Here is a 26,080-nt window from a genome sequence, read left to right as displayed (position 1 = left end):
GAAGGAAAAAGTATTCCGTACAACACCAAAAATCACAACCGCGTAGTTGGGGCCTTCAACCGAAATCCGAACGCCTCCATTAGGGATGTGGCTAAGAAGCTGCACCTAAGCCGAAGTTTTGTCCAGAAGGCCAAAACTAAGGCTGGGCTTCAAACGTTCAAGGTACAAAAGGCCCCTAATCGCGACGAGAAGCAGAACAAGTCCGCCAAAACCCGTGCCAGGAAGTTGTACCTCAACATGCTGACGAAAGTTGAATGCTGCATCATGGACGACGAAACATATGTGAAGGCCGACTTCAAACAGATCCCCGGCAACCTGTTTTTCACGGCCGAGGATAAGTTCAGCGTTCCGGAGCATGTCCGCACTCAGAAGATGTCCAAATTTGCGAAGAAATTCCTGGTTTAGCAAGCCATCTGCACGTGCGGGAAGCGGAGTGCACCTTTCGTGACCCAGGACACGATGAACGGACAGGTGTACATAAAAGAGTGCCTCCAGAAGCGGCTGCTTCCTCTCCTGAAGGCCCACAACGTCCCAACAATCTTCTGGCCGGATTTGGCCTCATGCCACTACTTCAAGGACGTGCTGAAGTGGTATGCGGACAATAAGGTCAATTTCGTGCCGAAAATGTTCAACCCTCCCAACACTCCGGAGCTCCGCCCCATCGAGAAGTACTGGGCGATTATGAAGCAGCACCTTCTTAAACGACCTAAGGTAGTGAAGACAGTCGAGGAACTGAAGAAAGTATGGGTTTACATGCAAAAAACGGTTGATTCACAGGTTGTGCAGAATCTTATGGCCGGGGTTAAGGCCAAGGTGCGGGCATTTGCGTATGGACTGTAAATAAAATACGAGTAAAATGGTAAAATGAAGTTTAATAGTTATTTCTCAATCCCTGAAAATTTGATGGCAATCGGATGAAAACTCGAATTTTGCGAATCAATTTTGTGTGTGGCAATTTCATCGTGGACACCCTTTACTCTTGGCGGACAACCCTAATAAAATGTGTATGGTTATTTTGATTAACGACATGTTAAGGGTATCATCCAAATTATTTGTGAAATAGTTCTATCATTTGGGTTATCGTTCCGGTTTTGTAAGCTTATTGCAGCAGCTCAAAATTCAAACCGTTGGACTACGGTGCGCAACACGAACAACATAATATATTTATAGTGGCAAGCTTGGATCCCAGTCGGCGCCGCCGGGATGTTCTGAGGCATAAAATCTCTGATCGCACTTTCCTTCCGAAGGGAAGTAAAGCCGGTGGTCCAAGGTTCATGAGTTGATGGGTCAATATAGGTAGGGTCCAGGTGTGGCAGCTGCCTCCCTGGTGTCGGTAGCATTGGTGCTCAGCACGGAAAACAAGACCTACGGAAAACAAATCAATTATATATATATATAGTCAAAATTCATATAAGCCAGCGCCGGTGGTGTAGTGACTGCTTTCTCACCTCAATGGGTCTGGGTTCAATCGCAGCCGAGGTCGGTGGGATTTTTCTGAGGCATAAAAATCTCTGGTCACGTCTTCCTTCTGAAGGGAAGTAAGGCCGTTGGTCCCGGCCCATGTGTGTTGAATGGGTGCGATATCCTACGCAGGTTTAGAAGCTGCCTTCCTGCACATTCGATTGCCGTCAATGGATGGCAATCGATGTTCGTCGGTGATTGGTACTAGATTGCGGAACAGAGACTGACGTTAAATAAAGGAAACAAGAAAATTAATATACGCATACCTATCTGAAGAACTTCATTTTAATTTGGAATTATCCATGATATACCAGAAGAATAATAAAAATACTTGAAATAATATAATTTTCGATCATCTGGAGACCTTTTGAATAATTACTGATCTTGCTTGAATCTTAAAAGAATGCTTACGAAACGTCATTGATTTTTTTTACAGTCCAAGATCTTCAGAACAATACTTAACCTACTTGCAGGTATAATATGCGAGAGTCGGCTCTTGCACTTTCAATCAGTTGGAGATCTTCAACTAGCTAATCGGTTTGTCTCTGATTCAGCTGACATGGTGCGAAACATATGAGGGATCAGAGTTACTTCTACAAACATTGCTATAAAAAAATGTTTTTTCGGAATTATGAAATCATGAAATAGTATAATGCTAATTAGCACTTGTAAGTTACAAGAAGAGGTTATGAAGTATATGTTTGACACATAAAATCTGTCAGTATTGCTTTCAGTGCGTCACAGTCAGCGATTTTACGACTCGTGAGTGCTCACTCTGAGTGAACGCTCACGAATCATAAGATCGCTGATTGTGACGTTCTGAAAGCGAAATTGACAGGTTTTATGAGTCAAACACATACTTTACACCCTCTTCTTCTTACTTACTAGTACAACATATCATTATAACATCTAATGATTGCAGAATCCGAAAAAATATGTTTTTATAGCAAGTCAGTGGAAGCAACCCTGTGAGGGATTATCTGATTGAATAGTTGATCAGTCTTCAGAATAATTAATCAATCTGAATGCTTGTAAAAATATCCAAGGGGCTTTGAAATTCTCCAAATTTCAGTGATCGTCTCTGAATTTGCACTAACTTCAAAAAATTGGGAGCACTCTGAAGAAGAACTATGAACGATAGGAAGTATCGAGAGCCTCGGAGAAGAGTAATGAATATCAAGAAAACTACGGCAGCTTAAGGAAAGTTCCATAAATGTTAGGGAAGTACAGGGAACTCTAATGTATTGCGAAGCTCAAAGAACTTCTTGGAAGTCCAGATATCTTTAGCGAAGTTCCGACTATCGGGAAAGTCTAAAGTTTTTCAAAAGAATATTCAGACAACTTCGTAAATAGTTCATCAGAGAGGGGAAGCTTAGTAATCCCCATCGCCTGCCCATGGCGCCATTCTATCGCGGCATGAGCCAGTAACGCCGGCCATAAACCTCCGTCTCCAACACTCCACTATAAAGCATGAAATTAAGCCCGTCCACCAACAGCAAGGTGCAAAAACTAGCCATGGGGAGGGTCATTTGAGCAATCAATTTGATATGCTAACGGGTGATGAGAATGAACCATCATCCATGCAAAATTCGAATAAACATTCCCGACTTAATGCTACGAAGGAAAAGGTCCCACCTATTGTGGTAACCACTTCCGATTTCCATGCTCTTCGCACGGAACATATTTTCACTTCAAATTGGCTGTCGGCTGAATACCGTGTATTGGATGAAACCTTGGACGGATTCAAACGTCTCACAGTGTGTTGAACGTATGGGGTAGCGAGACAAAAACAAAAAGATGAAGTTATCGTAATTTTACCCCATCGGTGTTATGGAAAAAGTTACTCTAGAGGTTCAGAGCTACAATTTGCATCAATGACACATGTGCAGTAAGTGATCGCATAAATGTCTGATATGCCAAATTTCATTGTATTAATTCAAAATAATTATTGTGTTATCCAATAAAAAAGGTTTGATATGAAATTGATATCCTCTTCCATTTTATATGTAATTGCAAAAGTGTCTCATATCCCCGTTAACCCAAAATTATTACAAAAGGTTGTTATATAGAATTTGTGCGATAATTTGAATTTATAACCATACAAAATTTTGTTTTTATTTTACAAAATAACACAAGAAAAACAAAAAAATTCAATTGATATCAATCTTAGGGAAAATCTTGAATAGAGCTTTCTTTTATTTTCAACATCGATTGCTTTCTTCCGATTACATCCTTGTCTACTTACGATGTCTCTTCAATGTTTAAACTTACGTTCTCCAAAAACTCCATTTACTCTTCTCCTGTTTTGGCATGTAATATGAAACAGCTGCGTCATCTTCGCGATGACAGAAATTTGTGGCATCGCGAGTGATAATTTTAATTTTAGTTTATGATGTTGGTTCACTCGCAACTATTTTTGAAAAAAATAAGTGTTTTCGAACGAAAGTGTACCATAAGTGCTTCGTGAACTTGTTTCGCAGTTGGGTGTGGTGAAATTCGTGCATTCCCGGTTGATTTTGGAAATCCGTATCACAAAATTGCCCACCGATTCCTTTTTTTTTGCCGTTCGACGACGACGGGTGTACTTTCGTAAGAGTGACGTTTATTGGATCCGTTTCTTTGCACGGGTGTTTTTTTTGTAACTAGCGTAAGTGTGCCTGCGATTTGCATCGAGTGACGGAGATTGTGAGTAAGCTGAAGGATGTCTCGCTGTATACGCCCAGACTGGACGGGTGGTAGCTGGTGGCCGTGAACGGTTCCTGGGGAAAGTACTAGATGCGAACCTCCTCCCAGATCACAATGGCAATACAGGAAGTATTACAACAAAGGTAATTATTAGATATTTTGCAAACAGTGTCAGATAGCGGACATGAAGAACCAGTGGAGGTGCCGGGCAAAGGTGTTTATCCTAGACAAATGGTAAGTTACAAATTCTCTGTTGTCGTTGTCGTAGGCGCCGTCGTAGTCGCTGTCGTAATCGCCGTCGTAGTCGTAGGCAGTACCGTTAGTATATTTAAAATTAAACATCAACCGCTGAAAATATGAATTATCGCGTATTTCTGTTGTTCATTACATTCCAAGTGAAATTTGAGAACGTAATTTCATTGGAATAGCTTGTTTAACCAGGTCTTAAACAATAGTCACGTCGGTCATAGCTTGTTATGTTTGTCTGAACAATGCGTAAAGAGAAAATCGAAACATTGAACGTCGCGTGAAAGTGGATCTTAATGAAGGCCAAAGTACTCTTTCGTAGCTTTTAGTTTTAGGATTTCAAATATCGTCGGTTGCAGTGGCTTGCTTACTGAGGAGAAAAACGCGGTCCCAGATCCTTTCATATTAAAAACGTTTGTTTATCGTATATTTTGTAAAACTTTTCGTTGTCGTCGATGCCGGGTTTGAATAGTTATAAAAACTTGAGTAACGCTATAATGTGATACGAGAGGCTCGGTGGCCTTAGATCAACCGTTTTTGCTTACTGAGCAGAACATCATGAGTCTAATCTCAAGCCCATCCACATTCAAGATTCGTCAATGATTAAAAAGGAGCTCGTCTGCATAGTGGCACACGTTTTTGCTTACTGAGCAGAAGACCGTGGGTTCAATCCCAAGCTCCGTCGCGTTATACGATCGTTAGGACATCAATTCAGCTTACCGTTTACCAAAACGAACCCTGCTGCAAACCCAACCCTCTTACCCAACATCCCTGTGATTCCTCGTGGAAGTGCAGAGGACTCCTCGGCTTCCATCAAAGCGAGTGTCACGTCAACACATTCCTACCCATTCCTTTCTTGACCTGCGTTCAGGCGCGGCTGGCGCTGGTATTGCCTAAATCGAGATCACCAGTTTTTACACATTGAGGATGATTGCTAGTCTCAAGCATCGTCTATTGGTTCTCTGTGAAATTACAGCTGGTCTGGCAATAACAGAGTAGCAACCGTGGGCGGTCAATCATGCTCATGCTCATGCTCAATATTCAGACAACTTCGTAAATTTCAGGAAAATGTTGAAAATTCCATCGAAGATCTAGAGTAGATTTTTGGAGAATTTCAGAGTAGTTCTGACTAGATATTAGTTCTGAGGAGAACTTTAAAGTTATTCTGAGGAGAACTTCAGAGTAATTCTGCGGAGAACTTAAGAGTAGTTCTGAGGAGAAGTTGAAAATAATTCTGAGGAGAACATCAAAGTAGTTCTGGTGACAACTTCAGCGTAATTGTGAGGAAAATTTCAGAGTAGTTCTGAGATCTTCAGAGTATTTCAGTGGAGAGTTTCAAAGTAGTTCTGAGGAGAACTTCATACTAGTTCTGATGAGACCTTTAGAGTAGTTCGAAAGAAAATTTTCGAAAACTCCAGAGAAGACTCAAGAAAATTTAAAATAATTCATTAAAGGGTGTCCCACATCAAATTGCACCACGGAAAAAAAACGCTGTAGAAAATTACCCATTAAGTATTTTCTCTTGAAAATTTGGATAGAAGTAGTTTAGAGTGTATTGTTCACACTGTATTTTTATCGCTGTCAGTTTTTCGAAAGTTGGAAAAAATGGCGTCACCCGAAAAGCAGCGTCGTGACTTTATTTTGCGCAAGAATCTGGAAAATCCTCAATTCTCTCAACGGGACATTGGAAAACAACTCGGAATCGTGCAGTCAAAGGTGAATCGTGTGATTAAACGTTACTACGAAACTCTGAGCACCGAACGGAAGGAGAAATGCAGTCAGAATGGATGTTCTATTGGTGATCAAGGTTCACAAGCGTGTCATGAAAGCGTTTAAGTGGATTCCCAATGCTTCGGTCAGGGATGTGGCCGAAAAGTTGGATCGATACAAGTCTTTCGTTCAGAGAGCCAAGAACCGGGAGAGGCTGCATACATACAAAGTGCAGAAGGCTCCAAATCGTGACAAACGTTAAAATACGTTGGACTCCCGGCAGCTCCTGGGGCTACTGTTCTTCACCGCCCAGCACAAGTTTGATGATCCGGAAGAAGTAAGGAAGCAGAAACTTTCAAAGTTTGCCAAGAAATACATGATTTAGCAAGCGATCTGCTCATGTGGCAAACGGAGTGCGCCGTTCGTGACTGCTGAGACTGTAAACTGGGAGATCTACCTCAAGGAGTGTCTAAGGAATCGGCCGGATCTAGCTTTGCTTCACTATTCAAATGTTGTACTGGAGCGGTACGAAGTCAACGGGGTCACTTTCGTACTCAAAGACATGACACCCCCCCCCCCCCCCCCCCAACGCACCGGAACTTAGGCCCATCGAAAAATACTGGGCTATTATGAAGCAGGCACTACGAAAGCATCCCAAGGAGGTCAACTCTGAGAAAGACATGAAGGAAAAGTAAACAATCAATACGAAACTAACGATTTTAAATTGGCTCACTACTTGACTAGCCTATTGGTCCCAAGCAAATCGTTTAACGTACCCCATTCTAGTCGAAATTCCAGTACTACACTATGTTTGTTTTGATTCGCTATGAAAGTTTGACTGATAAAATGAGGGGTTCGTGGATTTTCCTGTTTCGAGGGGTGCATCGATTTGCTTGGGACTGAAGATAGTACCAGAGCTGAGCCAAACAGTTGAGCACGTTTCTTCGGGACCTTCAAGTATTAGAGTTACCTCTATGGAAATGTGGCTTTCCGTACAGAAGAAGCTGCAGCCAGATGTTGTACAGAACCTAATGTGTGAAGTTAAGCGTAAGGTGTGAGCGTACAGTTATGGTATTGATGTTGAATGAAATAAATATGCCAAAAGCTTACTAATGGGTAATATTTTATTGTCTGAAAGTTTGAAAAGGATCGGTCAACAAGGTAATTTTCTACAGCGTTTTTTCCGTGATGCAATTTGTTGTGGGACACCCTTTAAACTCCCTGGAAGCACCCGGAACATGTCTGGCCAGCGTGATTCTGATTACTTAATATGGCCACCAATGTTCTAGTTTATGAATTTCCATGTAGTTTTATGTGTCACAAGAGGATGTAGGTTCAAGTTTCACTTCTCCGGGGGTATCCAGAACATGTCCGGATTGCCAACGTGGTGCTGAGTATTTAATATCGCCACCAATGATCTTATGATTGAATTCTGATGTGTTGGTGTTGGTTAAAAAATAATCCGACCAGTTCCCCGGGGGTGTCTGGAACATGTCCAGATGCAACCAACATGGTTCTGACTACTTAATACGCCCTTGGATGATTATTTGGTTCACGTCATGAAGGTTCTGGTTAATTCAAAATTACAAAAAAATACAACTGTAAACATTGAGCACTCTTCAGGTTGCCGCTCAACCGCATCGCATTTTTCCAAAATGTTGAAAACATCGCTTTTTAGTACAATGCCGCTTTTTCCGCAACGCGGTCATTGTGGGTTATCAAACGGATTTCAGTATATTGGAAAATTTGCTCTCACACTAAAACTAACACTACTTTTTTTGTTTTGAGGAAATATCACTCTTTCTGATGGTGGTGTTAGTTTGCGTGGTAGAACATTTGAAAACGATATCTCGTTGTCTCACCCCGCGTTTGGGTGATTTTTTGACGTAGGACTACGTCTGTGATTTCTATATGTAGGTACACTTTGTGAAAACCGAAAATGGAACATGTAACAAATTATGAAAGATTTTGAACGTTAATAACTCAACTGTCCCTGGTCCAATTTCAATAATTTTATCACTAATCGATCAGAAATATGGCTGCGCATCGATGACAATGCTTCCGAATGTTGATTTCCAACAAAAAACTATTGAAAACTGGTAAATGTCCAGTATTGTCCAAAAGCGTCGAATTAACTAACATATCCACCAATTACCTACATGCATATGCTGCTTCCCCAGCACAGTCGTCAGAGAGTAGTAAATAGACGAAACAAGTCGAAGTGGCATTCGCCTCCGATCCTCGCAAAGGATTTGGTAAAGGAGTCGCCAAGTGTCATCGTGTGATAACATCCAGGACCTGCCATTCGTCGTCTGGCTCGACAAGCTAATCTTCGGCTGATGTACGAGAAAACCCGAAGTGTGCCGAGAAAATGTGATCCGTGATGCCGTCACTGAATGCTCAGCTGCCTACACGTCATCATCATCTTCCAAAGCCTGTACTCTCAGGGCCACCAACATTTTCCAAAACAGTTAATTTTCTGACCATGTACCAACTAAAATTCATTTCAAAAGGTTATTTTCAGGGCAATCATAGTCATACTAAAGAGTATAAACAGAGAGAGCCCCGCTCCTATTCATACACAAAACACAAGCTCCTGCTGCAGTTAGTTTAGTTTAGGCAGCACACGACCATCATCGGGACAACATGCCAAAATTCATAAAGAGGGTGGTACCAAAAAATTAGGACGTGTTAGGATATAAGTATGTTCTAGACTTTTACTCAGGGGACAGCAGGAAACTCAAATATGATTAATTTCCTCAGTCCTAGAAAGTTGTGTTATTCTTAGTATCAGGAAATACCAATAATATTTTTAAATTGAAAAAAAAAACAATAAAGTATGATTAAAATCATCGCATTTAGAGTGTTTTCATTCTTATAAGTTGTTAAAATAATTTCCTTATGAAAATATCAACATAACAGGACATAATATGGATTTTACAGTGAATTTACATGAATTGTAGATTTTAAGGGGGTACTCAGTTAAAAAAAAAAATCACCCAAACTTGGGGGTAAGACAACGAGATATCGTTTTTAAATGTTCTAAAAATAAATGTTTCTCAGGTCATTTCCTACAGAAAACTCTTGGACGGCAATGTCGTAACATGCTTTAGTTAGGCAGTATACAACCGACATCGGGACAACATACCGAAATTCATAAAATTAGGATTAGGGACGCTGGCAAATGTGATTTTCAATGAAAGATCTCACGCGATATTTACAGAGATACTTCTGTCACTATCATTGGATGAGAAAACGATGATAGAGATTTTATTCAAAATCTCATCGACTTTTTTGTCATGACAGAACGTGACAGTGTTGTGATCATCGTAATTACTAGATCATTTAATGCTATTAAAGTTACTTGTACCGAGGAAACCTTAATAAGATATTCACTCTATCGATTATATACGGTTGTCTGCTTAAATTTATTGAAATCAGTTAGAAATATTGATTTCTAAACCGCATAAGAATTATTCTCATGAGTGCGTGATCATTGAAAAATGAAAAGAAAGCTAACGATAGGTAGTTTCGTCTCGTGATAGTGAGAGGACCTGATTTCTCATCGTCACATGACGGCCGTGATATTTACCAGCTCTGGTTAGGGTATAAGTTTGTTCGAGACTTTTACTCAGAGGTCCACGAGAAAGTCAAAAAAAAGTGAATTTTCTAAGTCCTAGAAAGTCTTGTTGCACAGTGTAATCGTACATTTCAGTCGCCCATGTGAAGGACAGTAAGTCTGGCAATGTAAATTGTCTCTTTCATTCTTACGACTTTCTTATGCAACAGAAAGTGTGACACCATACTCCCGGTTATGAGTAAAAGTGAGTGAATTTTTTTTTCCTATGATTTGTTTTCCGTTGATCTTGTTTTCCGTGCTGAGCACCAATGCTACCGACGCCAGGGAGGCAGCTCCCACACCTGGACCCTACCTATCGACCCATCAACTCATGAACCGGGGACCAACGGCTTTACTTCCCTTCCGAAGGAAGGCGTAATCAGGGATATTATGAACCCAGGCCTACTGGGGTGAGAGGCAATCACGCTTACCACTACACCACCGGCGCCGCTAAAACCAAGTGAATGATAGGATATCAAGTTTTCTATTGCCAGACTTACTCTCCTTGTCATGGTCCATCATCGTCGTTTCTCACGCTAAAACATCATTTGCTCTTTCCACACGGGACCCGGTCGTGTGCGCCCTCTTGAAGCTCTGAAGTTAAGCTGGTATTATTTAAACGAGCAGTTCTTTTCCGAATAGTTCACATTCACTAGCGTAGGTATACTTCAGCAAAAAGCAGTGCGTCAGATACCGGAGCACAAGTACTAACCTACCCGCCTGCGAACGAACGAACGAATGAGGTACCTTTAATTGCCCCTTTCCATTTCATTGCCCTCTGCTGCTGCTGCACTGTGAGACGATTCTAAACTTTCGTTTTTCTTTCTCACAACTAAGAGCGTTGCAGGGCAGAGTCACTGTGCCCCTCCGTTTGTGGTTGTGCGTTTGGAGTAGGTTGCTTTCGGGCAGTTAAATTACTCGTATAAGGTTAATAAAAAAAAACCCCCACCAAGCATTAATCTCTACCTAGCCTGATGCATGGATGCGTAGAGGGAGCTTCAGCGGAGTAAAAAGAGCCTATGCCAAATTTGAATGATATACCACCTAAGGGAGTGTAGAAAGGCGGCCATTATGTTGTGATGTTTTTGTCTTTGATTCAACACGGCATTTGTTGGACATGGCGATGAACGGGTGAGTTTATTTTTTTTTTTGTTTTTGGTTGTAACGTCCAAGTAATGGCAAAACTGTCCCTTCCGGGGTCACCGTTGTTGTTGAAATGGTGCTTCGAAGAGTTTGTGCTGAACAGATTTTCTTTTTACACACAATGGAAATCTGCCACAAAAGATGAGTGTTGATGTAATTGAATTATTCGTCTAAATAAAAATCAAATTCATGTAATTCAACAGGGATGTTATAGCCACATCTCAACATTCTAGTCGCAGTAGAGGAAAGATTTTACTTTTGCAAAGTTGTTATGAGATCCTATAAATGGTTAGCAGTAATGCTGTACGTTTTTTATGCATGTGGATTTTTTTTATAATACCCCATAATTGGAGATTATGAACTGATAACACAAAACCATCTTCAGCTCAAATGTTCAGAAAAAGGCTGGTGATGATGATATTCTCGCCAATTACCCCTATTTTCATTTAAACCTGATTTGCAAAAAATCAAAACGATCTGATTAACGCTTCATTGGGAGCATGTTTATTGCCGATGTGGTTTGACGCACATTACACACAGCTTCATTATCAAGTGTTATGAACCACTGGACGGTTGTTTCTGGACGGAGAGTCCAACGTTTCGTATTTATTGGGCAATAAAAATAGGAAGACTTTTATAGGCTCATACATAAATTGCATGCAGACGCAGGTGCATATGCGTTAATGCACATAGTTCATAGGTTCATCGCTTCTTGGAAGATAAGCGAACGAAATGCTGGAATATTAAATGGTTCACCAAGAATGAAAAGGGATGTGCTAAGATATAGTAGGATAAGTCAAACATGTTCTTATTTGGTTTGTTTACGTCCCAACTGGGACTTTAGGCCGGCTCCCAACTTGGTTGTTATTTGAGCACTTCCACAATGGTTAATTGAAAATTTTCTAAGCCTGTACCTGTGTGGCAAGTACAATCATACTCTATGCACAGGGAAGTCGAGACATTTTTCAAGCTGAGCCTTTACCCACTGAGCTAAGGAAGGTCCCCGTCAAACATGTGGAAAATTTAAATAAATTATTCTTAACTCAACCGCGCTTACTCCTAGCTCCTTTAACGATCAGCCAGCCCAGCCCAGTCCGTTTACCGTATTAACTACTACACAGTACACAAATAAAACAAAATTTGCATGTGTTTCATAATAAAACCTCTATCTCGTTGTTGAAAGGCATGTAGATCTCTTCACATCGGGTCTAAGTGTTGCCGAAGCAAAATTTTTACTGTCGAGGTTGGATATCGAGTTCAGGTCCTGGTGCCGGAAATAATTAGACAGTATTCAATCCAATTGTACACCCCAGAAACTAGGAACTCAATTTTTGATTTTTGTATAACCAAATACCCATCTAGTAAAGCGATCGTACAAATCATGGGTGGCTATATAATGGTCCACCAATACATTTTGCAAACAATATCGTGTGTTGCCGAGAAAAAGTACTTGGGATTAGTGATTTTCCCACACAACCAAATTTGCAAAATTAACATTGCAATTCACAGATTCCAGGTTACACTATAGTATACTTTAAGTGGTTTACTAAAAATTCCCTATTCTCCTCTAAACTCCTAATTAATTCTGATAAGACGTCTCTGAGTGTTTAAAAAAACTGCGGAGTTCTAGGATTAGTTTCATGAATTGACAACGTGGTCCCCAGTGGCTGTTTTCATATCACATCTCCGAATTCATACTGCTGATATTTACGTTCAACCATGGAACAGCAAAGGCTGAACTCCATTTCTTTATAACATTTTCATAAGGACATGGCTAAAGGCGAAGACAACATATCAAAAAGACTGGCAACTCTTTCATTTTCTTATACGAACGCTATGAGACAGATATAATCGTGTCACCTGACGCTCAAAGGTAAATACTTCGAACGAATTTGATAGCAAAGATTACATCCTCAGAAAAATAGTTTTTGTATTTAATCATTTTTCTGTGCGTTGCTTCCACCTTCACTCAAGCACAGCGCTACTGTATCTGTCGCTTGGATTCTGGCAAAGTTGCCAGTCTTCTTGATATGATGTCTTCGCTAAAGGTCTCGATTTGGATGTCATCATGAATGACATCAATTAATCAATAATAATATTCAAAGGCAGCAAATCAGTGTTCAATGTTAGAAGTTTTGATTGAGAGAGTCTGAAGGTTGTTTCACGTTTCGTTCATTAGTTGTGTTACTCATCTTCTAGATAGACCTGTGCGCCGCCGTCAAAGAAATTGAGCCAGCGCGCCGCCGCAGTTATATGGTTCACGCCGCCGAATAAAATTACTTCACGTCGATGAAAACTCCGTAAAAAATTTTCGGTAAAATGAATCTTGATGAAAAAAAAAAAATAATAATAAAAAAAATAAAATGAATTGAAATTTGTGAGCACGCTCGTTCGTGGCTTCTCAAAATTGAGTAGAAAACCTCTCAAATTAATTAAAACCAGATCTACTCTAAATTGAGTAAATTGAGCTGAATTTTGAGTAAAACGGCTAGGTATTTGTTGATGACTTATTTCTATTCATTCGCATAAAGTCCAAAATATAAGGAAATGAGTCAAAAATACACAAATGGACAAACATTTCGCTTCTTTTCTTTTTTTTTCTTTGGGATTAGTAAACTGAAAAACATTTTAAAGAAGCATTTTATTTTATAGTAGGGTAGAGCGCTACTTCGACGCAATCGCCCATTTCCGTTCTATCGATCAGAAAAGATCAATAATATCAATGATTTCACCGTGCACAAATCAATAATAGGTTTGTTCCGATGCGTTAGTTCATTAGCTACAACATAAATCCTGTTAGAGCGCATTGTATGAATATTTACGCTCATTGTTCTCAAAACAAAAGAAGCGTTCCTAGCGAATCCCCTTTTTCTACGTTTATCCGTAGGACGAAGAAAATCAAATGGCGTTTCAATGCGTTGGGACGGAATTGAAACTCGTAGAACGAATTTAGAATCAGGAAGCAGTATTAGATTTTGAACAATATCTCAACAATTTGTGACTCTTTATCAAATCCAACGGTACGTATGGAAAGGTGGATAAATTTAGAAGTCATCTTTGACAGAAATATTCCATTTTTGGTTTAAATTCGTTCTGAAAAGAGAGGTAAAGCACGGGTTGTCCTTAGTAAGACGGACATTAGATCAAAAACAGAATGCAAAACAATTACTTATCAATTTACGGTACGTTTCTGGATCCACGGCGGCTGCAATTTTCTCCAATTTTTAATGATTTATTTAGAAATTGTGGATAAATTATGGGGAGGAGTGTTGTAGAAGTCTTGAATCAAAACAAAGACTGCTGAGAAGGTTATTTCGTAAGGATGCTAAAGAGAACAGAGATTACCGATCGAGGTACTCTATTGTTCAGGAAGGTGAGGTGATCGCTCACTGTATCGAGGGGATTAGTTCAGCTTTAGCTAACACTCATGATGTGAAACTAGTTTCCCGTCTAAAACATTATTATTTAAGAACAAAACGAAGCAATGCTCAGACTGACGAAGCAGAAACGACGAAGAATGTGTTGTCGAACAACATAAATACTCTACATGCGAGTATCAGGAACACGAGTCAGTGTCCGAGTCGACAAGCAATGAATGCACTGACTTTGAAATTTCGGATACGGAAATAGGTGCAATAGTATTGAAAAATAAGAAAAAAGTGAATAAATTGAAGATAAAACGCAAGAGAATGAGGATGACTGCGCAAAACTCTCACGTAAGGTTCTAGGTCTCGAGGTGGAACATAAGACCATGCTTCAACAGGTATTGAGTCTCAGTCAGTCATCGCAGAGAATCCAATTACCATAGGAGCCGAGCAGGACAGTTCAGGAAAACCGAACAGGAACAGTACCTAAATGCGGACCACCGCAAGATCTTCCACCACAAAATCCGGATTCAGAAGCAAACCTGGTAGGACAGTTAGGAGGGTTTCAAACTCAGTACGGAGGCTTGGTCTCAATGAACGATCTATGGAACAGGGGCGAAGGATTGTGGGACAGCGGAATAATGCCACGGAAATAACTTTCCAGGGTTTTCTTCCCAGAGACCTCCAAAAATAAAGATCGTAGGAGCCTAATTCAGAGGGACAGCCGAGGGTTAAATCCGGGGGTAAATTTCAATGACCCCCATATTTACCCTCAGGAACAACAAACGTGATACAATACAATCGGAAACCGATGCCTGGAAAGAGTCAGCATTGGTGGTCGCATGAGAACGAACGCGAAAGTGGCGATGGTGATCGATCTTCGGTTCTTCTTAATCCACTAGACATTTCGGGATAGAACAGGAACCAATACAGAGAGAATCGTACGCAGTATGGCAGGAAGATTGATAAATGGATGGACTGATCAAGCAAGGGCAGATATACAGTGGATCCAAGATCAACGAACATTGCTGGAACGGAAGATGCATGAAAATCATCGAATCGAGATGGAACGGAAGAGGTTGGAACTGAAGAGGCTGGAAAACCAGGCCATGATAAGGATTTTAACCGACAGTACGAAGGACAGCAACAACAGCTTGAACGAGCAATCAGTCGTCGCAGGCGTCAATAGGGTGCAGAACTGGATGCAAGGGATGGTCGGAGAGATGAAGAACCTTTCGATCGCTCCAAGGAGCGCGGTGGCAGAGATGACATCGTCGGTCGTGCCCACTTACGACATCAGTTACACTTCGACGACTGCAGGTGCTGTAGCGAATACGTTCGACCCGACTCTGTCGTCAACTCTTCAAGGAGCGATAGGTGGGTCGGCAAACCTTCATCCGGTGACTTTTTCTCCAGTTCAGCATACTACCCCGCAATCGCTCACGGGTTTACAATCCGAAATCGATTGCTTACGTCTAGCTGGGGCAATATCAAAAGGTTTGGTTAGTCGAGTACCAATAATGCCAGGACTAGGTAGAACCACTCAAACGAATGTTGTGACGGCCTGTCCTACACTCCCAACGGTGAGTTTTCCTTCACCATACCAGGGGTCACCAATCAACATGGGAGTACTTAGTCAGCAATCGACTTTGCCTTATCTGGGGGTGGCAACAAACGTAATTCAACCAAGGGTACAGTCGGCAGTTTCCGCCCCACCAGCTTTTCTTGGGCGAGCGATGAACAGCGGTGCAACATGTGGTAGACAGTAACCACTACCCTTTTCCGGATACGCGATACCAACACCATAGCAGCAGGTGGATTGACACCCGTAATGAATCCCGGTAGCGTAGTAACAGGTGATGGACAGCAAACTCTACCCTTTCCGGGGTACTCAGCAAACTTCACGGCAGGAGGTTGATTTCCACTCGTGAATCACATTTCGGTGCTTCCAAGGATATATGATCCGGTTTCTCAGTATCAAGTAACACCCACGCAGTAGCATTTGATGGCAAGGCAGGTCATGCCAAAAGATCTTCCACCCTTCAGGGGGATCCGGACGATTGGCCTTTCTTTTATAGTTCGTACGTAAACCCGACAACAGCGTGCGGTTATACAGATGTGGAAAATCTGGCCAGACTTCAGAGAGCACTACAGGGTAAGACATTCGATGCAGTCAAAAGCCAACTACTTCTCCCAGCGTGTGGACCTCAGGTCCTGTCCACGCTGTATACGCTTTATGTACGCCCGGAGTTGATCATCCAGACGCTGCTGAATAAGATTCGAGATGGTCCTGTCGAACAGATTGGATACACTAATTTCCTTGGGGATGGCGGTTCAAAACTTTTGCGATCATCTTGAAGTGGCTGGACAAGTGGCACATATGTGCAACCCAGTTTTACTGCAGAAGCTGGTTGAAGAAATCCCGGCGCAGCTACGTCTAGACTGAGCTTTGTACAAACGCCAGTTTGTGACAGTTGATCTGCGTACATTCGCGGCCTACATGTCAACTTTGGTGGTCGCAGCATCGGAAGTTACGGTAATTTAAGACAGCAAACAATCGCAATCGGGCAGAAGCGAGCGTGCCAGGGACAAGAATTTCCTCAACGCTCATTCAGTGAGTGAGTTACCGAAGAAGGAAAGTAAGGAAGAGACTCCACCGATGTTGTTATGCTTGGCATGCAACGGTGCCAACCACAAGGTCAAAGACTGTGGAGTCTTCAAGAAGTGGAATCCTGAGAGCCGTTGTAAGATTGTCCAGGACCACCATCTTTGTCGAACTTGTCTTGGAAAACACAGACGGCGCCCGTGCAAGGTGCAAGCTCGCTGTGGTGTTGAAAGTTGTCAGCTACGGCATCATCAGCTGCTCCACACGGAGTCGCAGAGACAACAACCTCCAGCGAAAAACGAGCAGAAGCCAGTGAATAATAACAAGGATTCTGGAGAAGGGGTGAACGCACACCACACTACCGGGAAGTCGATGTTGTTTCGAATCCTGCCAGTACAACTGACCTGGAATGGAAAATCGGTAGAAACATTCGCGTTCCTTGATGACGATCGTCGATGACGTTAGTCGAGCAGTCCATTGTAGAACGTTTGGGAATCGATGATGGCAAACCACTTCCATTGTGTCTAACCTGAACCAGCAACGTAACTAGGGAGGAACCAAACTCTCAGTGCGTTTGCCTTACTGTTTCTGGTTCTGGTATAAGCGAACGGTTTTCTCTAAAAGATACAAGAACGGTCGCCAGTCTGAACCTTCCGAAGCAGACGTTGAAGTATGCGGAGTTGGCACGGCAACACACACACTTACGAAACTTACCTATCAGCAGCTACGATGCGGTTTCTCCCGGAATATTGATTGGCTCGAACAACGCTAGTTTGATTGTGACGCTGAAGCTACGGGAGGGTCAATTAGGCGATCCTTTGGCCGCTAAGACGCGACTGGGTTGGTCAATTTATGGATATGGAAGGGACCAAAGGAAGGCAGCAAATTTCACATTTCATATTTCCGAGTGCCAAGAGGGGACAACAGATCGAGAATTGCATGATCTTGTTGAGCGCCCCTTTACGATAGAAAGCGTGGGAGTTTCGGCAGATAAACGCCCAGAATCTTCGGAAGACAAGCTTTTTTTTTTTTTTTTTTTCTTTATTATAGAGATTTTTAGCCTGAGGCTAGTTCATCTCTTAGGAAGACAAGCGAGCCCATCAGATTTTGGAGGAAACCACAACACGGACTACGAAAGTGTTTGAGGCAGGACTGTTATGGCGACACGATCGCGTGGAATTCCTTAATAGTTACCCGATGGCCATGCGCCGCTTGGTATGCTTTGAGCGAAGAATGAGTACGGATTCTGTGCTGCGAGACAGTGTCCATCGGCAGATCGAGGAGTATTTGGAAAGTGGTTATATTCACGAGCTAATACCAGACGAAATGAAGTCGGCCGATCCTGACAAGCTTTTGTACCTTCCACTGGGAGCCGTGAGAAATCCTAAGATGCCGGGAAAAATCAGGCTGGTTTGGGATGCAGCTGCGAAGGTAGGAGGTGTGTCGTTAAATGCGATGTTACTCAAGGGACCAGACATGTTGGTTCCCCTTCCGGCAGTGCTCTGTGGATTTCGGGAGCACCCGGTGGCAGTAATCGGAGATTTGAGACAAATGTTTCATCAATTCAAGATACGGCGACAAGATGTACACAGTCAGAGATTCCTCTTCCGCAAAGACCCGACTGGGCGTGTCAAAGTATACGTGATGGATGTAGGGAGTTTCGGTGCTACGTGCTCTCCGAGTCAAGCGCAGTTTATCAAGAACCTGAACGCAAAGGAGCACGAGTCAGAGTATCCTCAGGCAGCGAAAGCAAGCTTGAAGAAGCAAAGGGTAGACGACTATTTAGATAGCATCGACACGGAAGAGGAAGCGATCAAGGTTGCACTTGAGGTGAAGGAGGTACACGCACGCGGTGGATTCGAGATCCGGGATTGGCACTCGAACTCGTCTACACTTCTGGAACGGGTCGGGGAATCAAAACAAAAACAACCGGAATCGATAACCATCGACACGGAGAATCATGCGGAACGAGTTCTTGGCCTTCTTTGGTTACCTGAAGAAGATCTTCTAGCTTTCGCCACCGACGTGCAGCTTGACGACATTACTCCAACGCAGCGGAACATATTGCGATGTGTCATGAGTCTCTTCGATTCCCAAGGTATGTTGTCACGCATTACTATTCAGGGTCGGATGATTATCCAAGACACCTGGCGCTACCAAACCAAGTGGGACGAAGAGGTGACTGAAAAAGGTTAGTCAAATGCGACTTTCCAGGATTCTCTGCCGCAGATGTAGGTTTAGTGGAGCTACATGTTTTCACGGACGCTAGTGAGGAGACATACGCAACCGCAGTTTACTTCCGGGCTGTCATACACGACAAGGTGTACTGCATGTTAGTGATGGTTTAAGCGAAAGTGGCACCACTGAAGGCTGTATCGGTTCCTCATCTGGAGCTTATGGGTGCGCTAATGGGAGCAAGGTTAGCAAAGGCGGTTGGAGAGTATCACACATTCCCTAGCCTGCGTCGTATTTTCTGGACGAATTCAGGGGCAACGTTGCCTTGGATTCAGTCGCAACATCACCGGTACCGACAGTTTGTGGCCTTCAGAGTGGGAGAGATCCTGAACAAGAACTAAGTGGGGAAGAGGGCCCAGCACCGACGTCCAGTCCCGTTGGTTCAAGGGTCCAGATTTCTTGTATCTACCAGAGTCAGAATGGCCGAAAAGAACGTCTATGAAACCGCTTGAGACCGACGAAGAGTTGCGGCCCTGCTTGGTACATCATCAGCGAATCATCGAAGACGTCATCAGCTGGACGAACTTGATGTCAGCCTGCAGTACAATACAATCGAGCACAGACGCGATAATTCTGAAGATTTTGAGGTCATCAGCAAAAAGAAGCTTTCCAGAGGATATTTGGTCGTTAATAAAGAGGACAAAGAGCAAAGGTCCTAACACACTACCCTGTGGTACGCCCGATGGTATGTCGAACGTATTGGAACGAGACGAGTTCACTTGCACAAATGCCTTAGATATGACCTTATCCAGTCCGCAATCCAATCCGGAAATCCCATGTGTTTCAGTTTTTCTGTGGCATAGGCATGCGGGACGGTGTCGAACGCTTTCGAAAAGTCGATGTAAATAGAGTCCACCTGGTTACGACGTTCTATCTCACGGAACAGTACGTTGGTATAGCACAGTAAGTTGGTTGTAGTAGACCGGTGTGGTATGAATCCGTGCTGATACTCAGAGATAATCGGTTTCGCTGCATTCAGCACGACCTTATGCACTAGTGATTCGAGAACCTTTCCCAGACAGCAGAGAATTGAAATCCCTCGATAGTTTACCACATTGTTTAAACTGCCAGATTTGTGTACAGAAATCATTGACGCGGTTTTCCATAAACTTGGGAACGTTTTTTGTTCTAACGAACAGTTAAACAGTAACGTCAATGGTTCGACCAGAGATGCAGCGCAGTTCTTCACTAATATCGGTGGCAGACCATCGACTCCCGCTCCTTTCGAAGCATCTAATTTAGCCAACGTACTTAACACTTCGTCACAAGAAAAACTGAAGATTGGAAGGTGGATACCATAAGATGGCACGTGTTGGAAACAATCCGGGCGAGGTACAGGAGAAGTTGAACAGAACACACTTTGAAAAAAGTTCGAAAAAAGATTGGCAGCATCTTCAGGTGTGCTGGCCATGGAATCACCGTAGATAACGTTATTCGGTACACGATTGCTAGCCTTTTGCTTTTTAACATACCTCCAGATCATCGACGGATTTTGTTTTAGGTTGGATTCAAGTTTGCGCATGTATACTTGGTAGCTTGAAGAGAGAAGTTCATTATAGGATGATTCAATTAGATTAAGGAAATCTCTGTTCTCGTTCGATTTATCAGCGAAATATCGTTTGCGTGCTTTCCTCAGTCTATTACGCTGATTTCGCAATTCAGCCGTCCACCAAGGCTTCCTGTTGACGCAACTTGAAATACGACGGCGACTAGGAATAATTGAGTGAATAATCTCATACAGCTTGTCATAAAACAAGATAACGTTTGCATCAACAGTGTGTTCATGTAGAAGAAGCTGCCAGTCGATCGACGAAAACGCGGCATTAAGTGAATCAAAGTTGCATTGCCTGAAATCTGGGTCAATTGCATCCGAATCCGTGTCGATTTGGTGGTTTATGATGACGCTGGGCACATCCAGTAGAATAATGTCATTGTCCGACGAACGATCCGATAAGTTCTGGACAGCCGTAGCGTGAATATAAACTTGCGTCGGAATTCGGGGGAAGATAGATACCAATGATCAATAGCGAATGGTGAGGAAGTGTTACTCGTACAACAATTTGTTCAAGCTGTCTACAATCGTCCAAAGAAACCGCAGTACAGTGCAAATTATTTTTAACAGCTACGAAAACTCCACCACCCCTCGAAGAATTACTAGTAGTTTCACTTCGATCACACCGAAATATAGAGTAGTCGGAAGTGAGTTCCGTATCGCTTATATCAGACCGGAGCCATGTTTCGGTAAAAACAATTATATCGTAGTCGCAGCTCGATAGCTTTAACTTCAATTCTGTCGTTTTAGTGCGCAGATCTCTGACGTTCTGGTAGTAGACGGATAGAAAGTTGTGTCCTGAATGAGCTGCATCATTATTGCTGCTGGTCACTACCGTGCTGTTTGGATAGTTAAACTCGCTGACGTTTGAAGAGGGACAGTTGATTGCAATGCTACAACCAGTAGATTGATCAGAAGTTGAACTGCTGAAAACAGAAACGTACTTGCCAAAGATAGTGGGTTGGAAGACCCCTTCTCTGACCCCGAACACAGGGCCAGGACGACTGTTGGCCGATGACGGGAAAAGCTCGACTGTGGTAGGGGGATTAGGGGCTTCCATTTAGCCAGTATCGTTGCGTCCCAGAGTTGAAACATGCTGAGTTGAAGGTCTTGAATAATGACGGCTAAACGGTGTAGTACTGAAACCAAGCAACGAATCAGGAGTTGGGCTGAACAAGAATGAATCGTACTTGCCTGTGGTATTAGTTTGGAAGACCACGTTTCCAAACTCACACACAGGGCCGGGACGACTGATGGATGATGGCAGGAAAGGCACGACTGTGGTGAGAGGATCGGTGGCTTCCATAGGGCGAACACCGTTGCGTCCCAGAGTAGATGAAAGTTGCGTAGAGTTGCGAGTAGTTGATGTAGAGTGTATCGATAAACTTATTGTGGAAGTATTGGTGGTCGTAGGTTGATTGGAGTCGCGTCGTTTTTTGATTCAAATCCACGTACATTTACTCCATCAGGCCAGTAGAATGAATCCCCTACAGTGGTTTCCAAGTCGGGTGAAACGGATACTTTGAAGGAGACAAAGGTTAGCTCGTTGACTTGTTTGCCTCTAGGTACCAGCTTCAAACAGCGCACCGTAGAATTTTCGATGTTGAAGGTTTCGCGGAGGTATTCCAGGACATCTTCTTCAGTCTGCTCGATGTGGAAAGGGGTAATGTAGAATGGTTTCAACACTTCGGTTGTGTCGGTATTGCTTTGCTGCCTTCGACGTTCGTTTCTCATAACAACCCTTAAACGGTTAGATTGTACGTGAGGCCCTCGGTTATTTGTCAAGGTAGCTGTTGAGGTAACCGTGGTTCCAGTTCCAGGTGCGGTGATTGATACGACAGTTGTGCTGTTCTTGGCAGCGGTGTTTATGGTTATTGTAGAGGCGACGGTGCATGTAGCAGTAGAGCTGTTAGTGGTAGCAACAGAAGTGGCAATCTCATTCGATCTAGTGACAGTTGTGGCAAGAATAGCAGTTGGAATGGCGGTCGTGGTGGTGGTGAGAGCAGCAGTACGCCTTACAACAGAAGCAGCGGTGGTTTCTGAAGTTATGGGTTCGTCATGTTCACCGAAAATATTCCCTAGGCTAGAATGCAACGAACTATTCAGATTTAACCGATCTATGCTGTGGTGAAAATCAGTGGGAGCACCAGCTGGATGCTGATGGAATCTCAAATCGACATTCGATTCCCTTCTCAGGTGTGGAAATGATAACAAGCTGTTCATGGTCTTCAAATTTTCAGCATACTGTCCAATCCGAAGGTCAATAGAATCTACTCGTATTGAGAGATCACGCAGTGCTCTGAGTATGTGCGATTCACGATCAACGATTGTTGGGTTAAAGTTAACTCTGCAAGCATCGCAAAACCACAGTAGACCGACATTGGATGACCATTAGAGTGATGCAAAATTTGAAATTTTCGCTCCACAATACTTAAACGATTCCAAATCGGATCCTGACTAACCTCTCAAAATTTGAACCCATTTGGTAAGAAACTGAGATGGCACAAACCATTTGCAGTTTGTATGGGAATTACTATGGTAAAACCAAGATTTTTGTTCATGTGAATTATTAACCATATCGGTCTGCTTCAAAAGCTTTCAACTATACTTGTAGGAAATTTTCCCAGCTACAACTTTGTTGAAGACCATTTCTTAATTAAATGCAAGGATCGAAAGTTATCAATTGTTCAATGCGCTGATGTCTTATGATCATGCTCAATCAACTGATCAGCAGGCAACATTGGTGTTTCTGGGGCGTTGAATAGGACACAAAAATTATGGCTACTATGTCACACTGTAAAATACAGTGTTGCCTACAGAGCAGCTGCTTGATCATGTCATAAGTTTAAGAATCGCTTAAATAATTAATAACTATTTCCTGTCTCGTTTAACATAGAAACGGTCTTCAGCAAAGTTGTAGCTGAGAAATTTTCTTTAAGAATAGCTATCGAGCTGTTTTGCAGCTCAATATGGAAAAATACTAGAAGGCAATGAACAAAAAGTTGAGATTTCCCATAGTAATTTACAAGTAAACTTCAAATGGTTTGTGCGAAGTCTGTTTTTAACCAAATGAGATGTAACTTTTGGAGGCTAATCACGACCCGATTTGAAGCCATTTAAGCACCGTGGAGCGAAAAAGTCAAATTTTGCATCAGTCTAATGACCATGCCTTGAAGTTGGTAACGTTGAGCCCAGCACAATTGAAGTGGAACAGTCTGTTGCAGACTCCACTGCAGAGAACGTATTTGTCATTGCCGTCAATAGGCTCCGAACAAGTATTACAAGCGCTCATGACGATGAGAAATCTCTTCCCGTTGTTTAATGCAGTGCAATATTACGGTGATCCAAGTAAGAATGAAAGCGCCTAGATGTATGCAACGTTTAGGTTACTGAGATGTGCTAGCTTCCAAAGTTTACTGGTAGATGGCGCTTCGGAAGAGAGACAGCGGGTAAGTAGGTATGAGCGATTACGATGATACAATGCGTATTTCACAAAAACACAATTGCATAAAACACTGTGGCACAACTAGGTGAACAACACTAGATTCCGATATGCTTTGACCAAATATTGCACTAACGAGCGCGTCCGATAATAAACAGCGCGAAAAAACAACGAAAAACGGCGAATTAAAATCTGCGACAACAACAAACAAAGAGTGATGTTGAACAGCGTTGCAAAAAAAAAAAAAAAAAATGCCGCCGTCGATCCAAGGAGCAACCGCCAATTTCCGGTTATTAACGAAGGAAGAACTATAAGCGAGCGGAGAACAGTCTATGGTTCATAACACAGGCGACATCGTATCCGGACGAAGTAGCGGTGCTGAAGCTGGTACAGGGAAATCCGAAGAAGCACATCGAAAGAACAAGCCCGATTTACAAGCTGTCTCCTTTCTTGGACGAGCTGGGTGTAATGCGGGTTGACAGTAGCATCGGAGCAGTCCCGTACGTCACGCATGATTTCAAGTTCCCTATTATCCTGCCACGCAAGCATCCGATGACTACGCTACTTTTAGATTGGTATCGTCGCAAATATCTACACGCCAACCAGGAGACCGTTCACACCGAAGTTCGTCAGCGATTTCATGTTTACAGCCTGCGGGCGGTAGTTCGTCGAGTAGCGAAAGAATGTCAAGCGTGCAAAATCAGCAAGGTGGTGCCAACTACCCCAAAGATGGTCCCGCTACCAGCTGCTCGGTTAGCAGCCACAGTGCGTCCATTCTCCTATGTTAAGTTGGATTATTTTGGTCCCATGAAGGTCAGAGTTGGTCGTAGCTGCGTCAAACGGTGGATCGCTTTGTTCACGTGCTTGACGGTGAGAGCAGTCCACTTAGAAGTTGTCCACTCGCTATCCACAGAGTCTTGCAAGATGGCCGTTCGTCGGTTCGTAGCACGCCGGGGGTCACCGGTCGAAGTATACTCAGATAATGGAACAAATTTTCAGGGAGCCAGCCGTGAATTACGAGAAGAGATTGTAGCCATAGGGAAACAACTCCAAGAAACGTTTACGAACTCGGCTACCAAGTGGATGTTCAATCCGCCATCTGCTCCGCACTTCGGTGGTGCGTAGGAACGTCTCGTAAGATCTGTCAAGGTTGCAATGGGATCGCTGTATAATGACCGGCATCCGGACGACGAAACATTACTAATCGTTGTAGCAGAAGCGGACGCAATTGTGAACTCTAGACCTCTCACATTTATCCCTCTGGAGAACTGTAATCAAGAAGCGCTAACACCAAACCACTTCATCTTACTGAGTTTAAACGGAGTAGTGCAACCTCCAAGAGCACTAACTGAACCGACGAAGATAACCCGTACGAACTGGAACATGACCAGACAACTCGTGGACCAGTTCTGGAGGCGGTGGGCTATGGAATACTTTCCATTGATCGCCAAAAGGACCAAGTGGTTTGGTGAAGCAGAAGCAGTCAAGGTGAATGATCTGGTGTTAATAGTGAGTGCAACGGGTGGACCATGGGACGCGTCCTGTCAGTGATAAAGGGAAGTGACGGACGTATCCGTCAAGCATTGGTACAGTCTACAGGTGGAGTACTCCGGCGTCCAGTCTCAAAACTGGCAGTGCTGAAGGTGCAAGCAGATGGTAACGTTGACTCGGTAGCGGAACCTCAAGTACGTTACGGGTCTAGGGGTTGATACCATTACCGGCAGCACTGTTGGTAAGCCCTACGCGAAACCTGCGGTCGGCACATCTCGTCTACTGGGATCGGACAGAAAAGTCAACGTTGTACGAGTGGATAGCTAACGACAGAGATCTCTTTCGTTTGGCACGGCCTTTGGTTCTGCATTTGCCGTAGTGAGCTCATGCTCACTAAAGATTTAATTTGGATTTGTCGGGGCTAGGATAAAACCAAGTAGACCAGATTCTTTAAGAACTCGGCACACAACAACAGTGCGATTCTCTATCGAGGTCCTAAAGATCTACCCTATAACTGGAGTATACT

This window comes from Ochlerotatus camptorhynchus, unplaced genomic scaffold (genome assembly GCF_037179485.1).
Source record: "Ochlerotatus camptorhynchus isolate MF236.1 unplaced genomic scaffold, CSIRO-AGI_Acam_v1.1 ptg000371l, whole genome shotgun sequence".
Lineage (NCBI taxonomy): Eukaryota > Metazoa > Arthropoda > Insecta > Diptera > Culicidae > Ochlerotatus > Ochlerotatus camptorhynchus.
Note: the sequence above shows the minus strand (reverse complement) of the source record.